The sequence below is a fragment of the Dermacentor albipictus genome, chromosome 4 (genome assembly GCF_038994185.2).
Source record: "Dermacentor albipictus isolate Rhodes 1998 colony chromosome 4, USDA_Dalb.pri_finalv2, whole genome shotgun sequence".
Lineage (NCBI taxonomy): Eukaryota > Metazoa > Arthropoda > Arachnida > Ixodida > Ixodidae > Dermacentor > Dermacentor albipictus.
Window position 1 is genome coordinate 83,942,236 of NC_091824.1, and position 6,264 is coordinate 83,948,499.

General features: G+C 47.3%; 1 long non-coding RNA gene across 1 annotated transcript in view; it reads right to left on the reverse strand.

Annotated features, from left to right (window-relative positions):
- Positions 1-5,382, reverse strand: part of LOC135901180 (uncharacterized) — a 472,757-nt gene extending 467,375 nt beyond the window's left edge. Inside the window, exon 1 of the long non-coding RNA XR_010564031.1 lies at positions 4,858-5,382. This is a non-coding gene — a long non-coding RNA (uncharacterized lncRNA). The remainder of the gene's footprint in view (positions 1-4,857) is intronic.
- Positions 5,383-6,264: the final 882 nt, after the last annotated feature.

Here is a 6,264-nt window from a genome sequence, read left to right on the forward strand (position 1 = left end):
TATATATGTATAAATGTGTGTATATATATGCGTCTGTGAATATCTATATATTGACCTTGCCACAAGAATGTACTATGAATATCTTGCCATGTTGCTGCCTGTTGTTCATGGGGAGGTAGGACTAGTCAAGCTGCCGTTATGCAGCTTTTAGCCTGCCATCCCTACCACGTTGTATATATCAGTGTACTTATGTGGTAAAAATAAACTTCTTCTTCTTCAAAAAAAAAAAAAAACCAAGGCAGATGATTATCGTTGTGTGGCAGATATGCACCCCATAGGGTGTAAACTTTTCTAGAGTGTAAAAGTTTTCGACGAGAAACGATACGAACAATGCGTCACAGCGCAATAGAATGTACATACAGTTCTTCGAACACGTACGTGCATGGAGCCAATTTCATGCAAGCACTGCTCTGAATCTTACCTTGAAAAGCCTTTGTTCGTACTCTGACTATGCCTTCTATTTCATCTGCCTATAAAATGAACATAGAAGTATAAATGCGCTATAAAGAAAAGTATTATTGTATTTTAAGCTTTCTTTACATCCTTTAAGCTAGCATCTTCAAAGAGAAGTAAATAATCGCTAAAACTGGGATTTGCAAATGCTGGCATAAACAAATTGGTGGACGTTTAAGCGTCGCTTTTAAAAATGGAACGCGACAGCAAAGATCCCTCAGTGCTACTAACGCTTCCCGGCAACTGTAGCTTATGTAACCGAAATGTTTACAGGGAAACGCTGGCGGGGAACGCTTTGCACGAAGGCGAGCTCCATGGTTCTCTCTTTTTTTTGTTTTCTTTTTTTTATGGTGCACAAAGAACCGAGGAGGCCGCGCGGCTCTACTAGGACAGAACTCAGACGGCAGCTGGAAAACGTTATCGTGTTAAAAGCAATTTGTGCTTGAGTTTCCGCGCAACAGAATTATGTTTCCTCGTATATTCAAACCACAAGGCGGCGCTATCGTGACTGTAGGTCGTGTGTAAGTTGTACTTTACAATTTTTTGACGTATTTTACTTTGAAAATTTGAATTAGATCAATAACTTCATAGCGCTACACGAAGGGCTTGCATTGGTTGGGTACGCGTGGTTGGGTATGCGCGGTATGGAATCCCTATTCTCAGAAAGATGGTCGACGCCGGATGCCGACGCTGGGTTTTCGGCGACACGGGGACCTTAACGCTATCGCGTTAATAGATCCCAGCAAATGTGATGTCGAAATAGGACGTCGTTTTAAAGCCAAAGCTTTACTGACCGCGAACTTGCGATTTCGCCGTGGCGGTGCTCCGAGGCGGCACATGACGTCACAACGCGCGCCTCAAGCTTTACTGGGCGCGTACTTGCGATTTTGCCGTGGCCGTGCTCCGAGGAGGCACATGACGTCACACCGCGTTTCTACACCGCGTTCCTCGTCGTTCGGCTTGCCTCCGCTCGCTTCGCCAGCTGCGTCGCATGCCTGATAACATGTCGGAGGATTGAAGAGGAGAGCTCGCGTGCTCCGCAGCCACAGTTGAGGCGGCAATATGGACGGCGATAATTCTGATAAGCAGGAGGAGGCCTGGAACCGACGTCGGAACGAGATGAAGAGGAAACGAATCGCCCAGGAAACAGAAGAACAGCGCGCCGAACGACTGGCTAAACGCCGCAACATAGCTAGACAACCAGACTAACCTGGACTTGCAATCAAGATTAACCAAGGCTAGCCATGCTTTGCCTCAGCTTTCGCTACGTATATCCTGGCATAGCCGAGCTAAGCCACTGCCAATTTTTTTTATATGAAATTCCCGGCAGAGCCCACCTTGGTTTGATATCTTTGTAAACCATAGCTTGCACATTACAGGAAACGCGCAAAAGATTTGAGTGTCGAGCACGTCCCTCAGCCAACATGGTGGACATTGCAGAGGAAGTGGAACATTTATTCAGCATTAAGATGTATTGAATGCCAAGACACGACGTGCTTAACCTTGCACAAACACCACAGTGCGATGCGTCAGTTCATCCGGGCACGTTGTGAGAACAAAGCGAGATCATCCGGGCAACCAGTCGAGATTGCCTTACACATGTACGCTAATTACTTCCCAAACAAGTTACGAAAAATATTGCTTCCGAGTTGTTCTAAATGTGTGTTCACAATGTCACTTAAGGCGTAACTTCTAGTACAGTTTTTATTTGTGATTTCCAATAGCGACGTTCAAAAGGCCGATACAAAGCACAATACACTTGACTGTCATCTCCTGACGATTGAGCACCTCCTTTGTGACTGTCCCCGCTACAAAGTGCCAAGAAAAGTGCTCGTGACCGCGCTTGAAAAACTGGACAATCGCCCCTTTACAGAGGAAAAAGCTCTAGGACACTGGTCCAGACGGGCTTCGGCAGTCAAGGCCTTAAGGGCTTTGCTGAAGTTTTTAAGGACATGCGAATTGTGCGACCACCTTTGAATGTTGTAGCGCGTAGTATCGCGTTACTGTGCGATTTTTTTTTTTGGTTTCCACTTTTTTTTTCTTCTTTCTCCTTTTATTCCCTTTACCCCTTTCCCCAGCACAGGGTAGCCAGCCGGTGCTTACACTGGCTAACCTCCCTGTCTTTCCTCCCCGTTGTCTCCTCCTCCTCCTCCTGGCGCTTTCTCTTTTCAACGCCAGCGGCCCCAGAGGTATGCGGCGTGTCCGGCCGCGTCAAAGCCGGTATAGCGTCAGGCGTAATGCGGATGGCTGTTTGAGTGAGACGAGACTTGCAATGAGGTTCTGTCTATGAGAGGAAACTATTGCATCCATATGGACCAGTGCACAGTATGGCGTGGTGGGGTGTGGTGTGGTGCGGCAGCCAATGCGAACATGCACTACTCCCATTTTATGATTGCGGCTAGTGTCATCTCCAACCAATCTGCTTTGCCGGTAACCATTTCATGCTTACATCCACTCTCGATTACGTGAGAGCCAGCATACATAAGACTAGGAGTGTTTTTCTTTTGTTTTTTATGCTTGCTGCAGGCGGAGGTAGCCTTGGAATAGTTACCGGCGATTGCTCCACCGATGGGATACCGCTATACGGTCTGAAACACATCACCATCCAGCTAACAACGCCAGGTAGCGAAAAAATTCAGAGACATTCCACTCTGTGAAGGTAAATGACCAGCGGATCTGTATATAACTAAAAATAAAATAAAATAAAGCAACAAAACAATATAACACGAATATCCAGGTTGTTACGTTTCTTTGTATTGACGTTTATCTCGTGACCGCAGTAATTATGACTTTATGGTCGCTATGATAGACGGCCATGAGCTCTGTGACGACACGGGATATATTCTTAGCGATCGTTAGGTCTTAGCACGACCGATGGCGTGTCGTGGAGTCATTGGTCTTGGTGTAACATTGAAGGCCGAACCTTTCCAAGAGAAACATCAAGAACCACTTTGCGTCGGAATGAGACACATCGACGTTAATGTCACCCGCAATGACGATAGGATTGGCCTTCACAGCGCTGACTGCTATGTACGGAACGGAGTATAGCCTAAAACAGCTCCGCTGGAAAACGTTCGCGCCGGTCCTGTGAGCGATAAGCGAGCAGAATCGCGGAATGTATGCCAGTTGCCATGGCGACGAGACCATTCTCTTTCGCTGCACTTTTTGTTGGTACGTTCTTCCGATTTTTCGGAGGACGACGCCGTGATCATCGGTCTGTTTAAGGGCAGCGTAAAGGCACATCATTTTCATGCGCTCGCGACGCTATTCCTTTAGACGTGTCCACATCTAAAGCGTACGATATCTTACGCCGTGGTTAGTCTATAGGTTCAGCGGACGCACTCCCTGATAGCTTTTGGGCGTCGTCTGACACCGCCACAAGCGCATGAAATGTGGAAATGACGGAACATGTGGTACCACATTTATGTACTGTATGCTCCGTCAACATCAAAAATTTACAGGACGCAGGATCTGCCAAGAAACTGAATTCTGACAAAGCGTAGTCACACAGTCTCATATTAAATGTGCTAGCGTGTAAGCCTTCGCCCCCTACACAGTGAATCATGAAATTAGAAGCACCATGCCTTAACAGTAAGAGTTCACGTTTGCAGGGGAAACTATATCCCGTAAACTTTTCTTGTTTACATTGATTATGGTCTGGCGGTAGACTTTCGCAGCCAACACGCGAGCACGATCGGGGAGTGCATTCACTAAATCTGCAGTCTACTATAATGTGCTAGACTATCGCCAGAGAACTGTGCGTGTGCAGCGTCATACGCGCTACCGTATTCACCGTCATAAAACCCGAGACTGTATACCTGAAGTCTTGAACCAGCAACAAGCCCAATTTTCCGCTTCTTTTAGTTTTGCAAGTTAAGCGGGCTCACGGCGACTGAAAACGACATTTGGGCCCGTCTTCGAGCTCACACTATTGTGGCCTCATCTATTAGGCAGACGGGGAAGGTTTATGGCACGATAGTCGGACCCGGAAAACGGGATATCAGTTAACGTGGTTTTTATTTTGCAGCCACTGTGGGAATTCTTAGACGGATCTCCGCACGAGGAAGCTCTCGTGGAAGTGAGGTCTGTTCACCAAAAGCGCGACAAGCTACATCAGCTCATTTGCGTATGTTCAAGCATAATGTGGAACGCATGAAAATACATTTAGACATTAGCTCAAGAGCCCACGTAGGCGTATGGAAACTGCGAAGCCCTTTCAGTGGAATATTATATGAACAGTGAAGGCGGTCACACGTCATGGAAAGCTGAAAATCACTGTTGGCGCCTCATCTACCATGTAGCTGTTACAGAAGTTGCGCGCAAAGCTTTCGAGACAACAGCGGCGACGTGTTTGCGCAAGGCGTAAACAAAAATATAGAAAAGGGAATCGGCCCCGCGACTCACCAACTAGTTGCCAGTTTTCTTGTCATCCTGGCATGGAATATCAACTCATTTCCTTTGGTTTTCTTCGTGTGAAAACAAAAACGGTTGCTCTGGGGCCGCGAGCGTGACTTCCGTGGCACGCCGGCACTCAGTACGTGTTCGCCGCGACCAACCGGGTGATGAACAGTCTACAGTCTGAAACGAGCACGACAACACAGGCACAGACAACAAATATGTTTCCTTGTCCAGACTGCGTTCGCTTGCATCGTCAACGTCGCGAATCCTCGCTTTTTTGTGCCTCGGAGTCGCGCTGTCTGAAAAAGTAGCCCCGGCCACCACTCGCACGCCTACGCACACACACTACATGGTAACCGTCACTTTTCACACTGGAAGCAGAGATCGTATTCTCAAACGATCACTTCCGGGGTTGCTTTCATATTCGCGAGATTTCGCGTGACTAGCGCCAGCCGCATCGGAGCCTAGAAGCGAGAGCGTTCCCGGCCCGGTGCAATAAGTACTCTATCTTATCACAGTGCCATAAATGATGCCGCCCGTCGATTTCGATGCCTCCGCTGCTAGTAACGCGAAATCTCGAGAAAGTGAAGCTATATGTCCTGGAAAGTTGGTTCATAGAGAAAGACAATTCAGCAAGAGCGGGCACCCCCATAGAGCCCAGCGACCGAATTGACTGTAGCGCACCAAGCGGATGGGATTAACCCTTCCCGGTTTTGGTTTTCGGCGCACGCGTTTTGAACGTTAGCTGGCACGCGTTACGCCGACTGCGCTAATCGGCGCGGAATATTTTTTTTTTTTGCTTCTGGTGCTCAACCGCGCGCCGTCTTAACGCGGAATCTGATTATTTAGTAAAAATGATTGCGAACAATCTTTACAACACACCACCGAATCTGTGCCATGTGCAATTTCGTGAAGTAGACGCAAGACGTCTTGTGTTTATTTCGCTTTCTATAAATGCTCGTTCTGGGCTTTTTGTGCAATCATCCAACGCTGTGCCACCAAGTAAGTAGCAGCAGTTCCCTTACGAAGCCCCACCGGACGGCATCAGCTGAAAAACTTAAATGACAAGCATGTGTCATTTTGGTATTTAGACCTTATAGGAATACTGCGTGTAGAGGCGAAACGTGTGAAAGTGGTCAATGGGCGGTATTGCAAACAAAAGCTATTCGCTCTTACATACATGGAGTAGAAAATACCCGACTCATCCCAAACCATACCATATAATATGAAAAAAACATCTGATTTCGAAGCGTTCCCCAATTTCCGGGCATTATTTCCTGGGCTTTAAGAGCACAAATACACGGGCGACTGCGCGTTTCCAAAGCGACTTGGCCTCAGCCGACGCGATAGTATTCTAGATACACAGTACTGGCCACAACACGGGCTCTCAGCCAGAACATCCTGTAATATAGA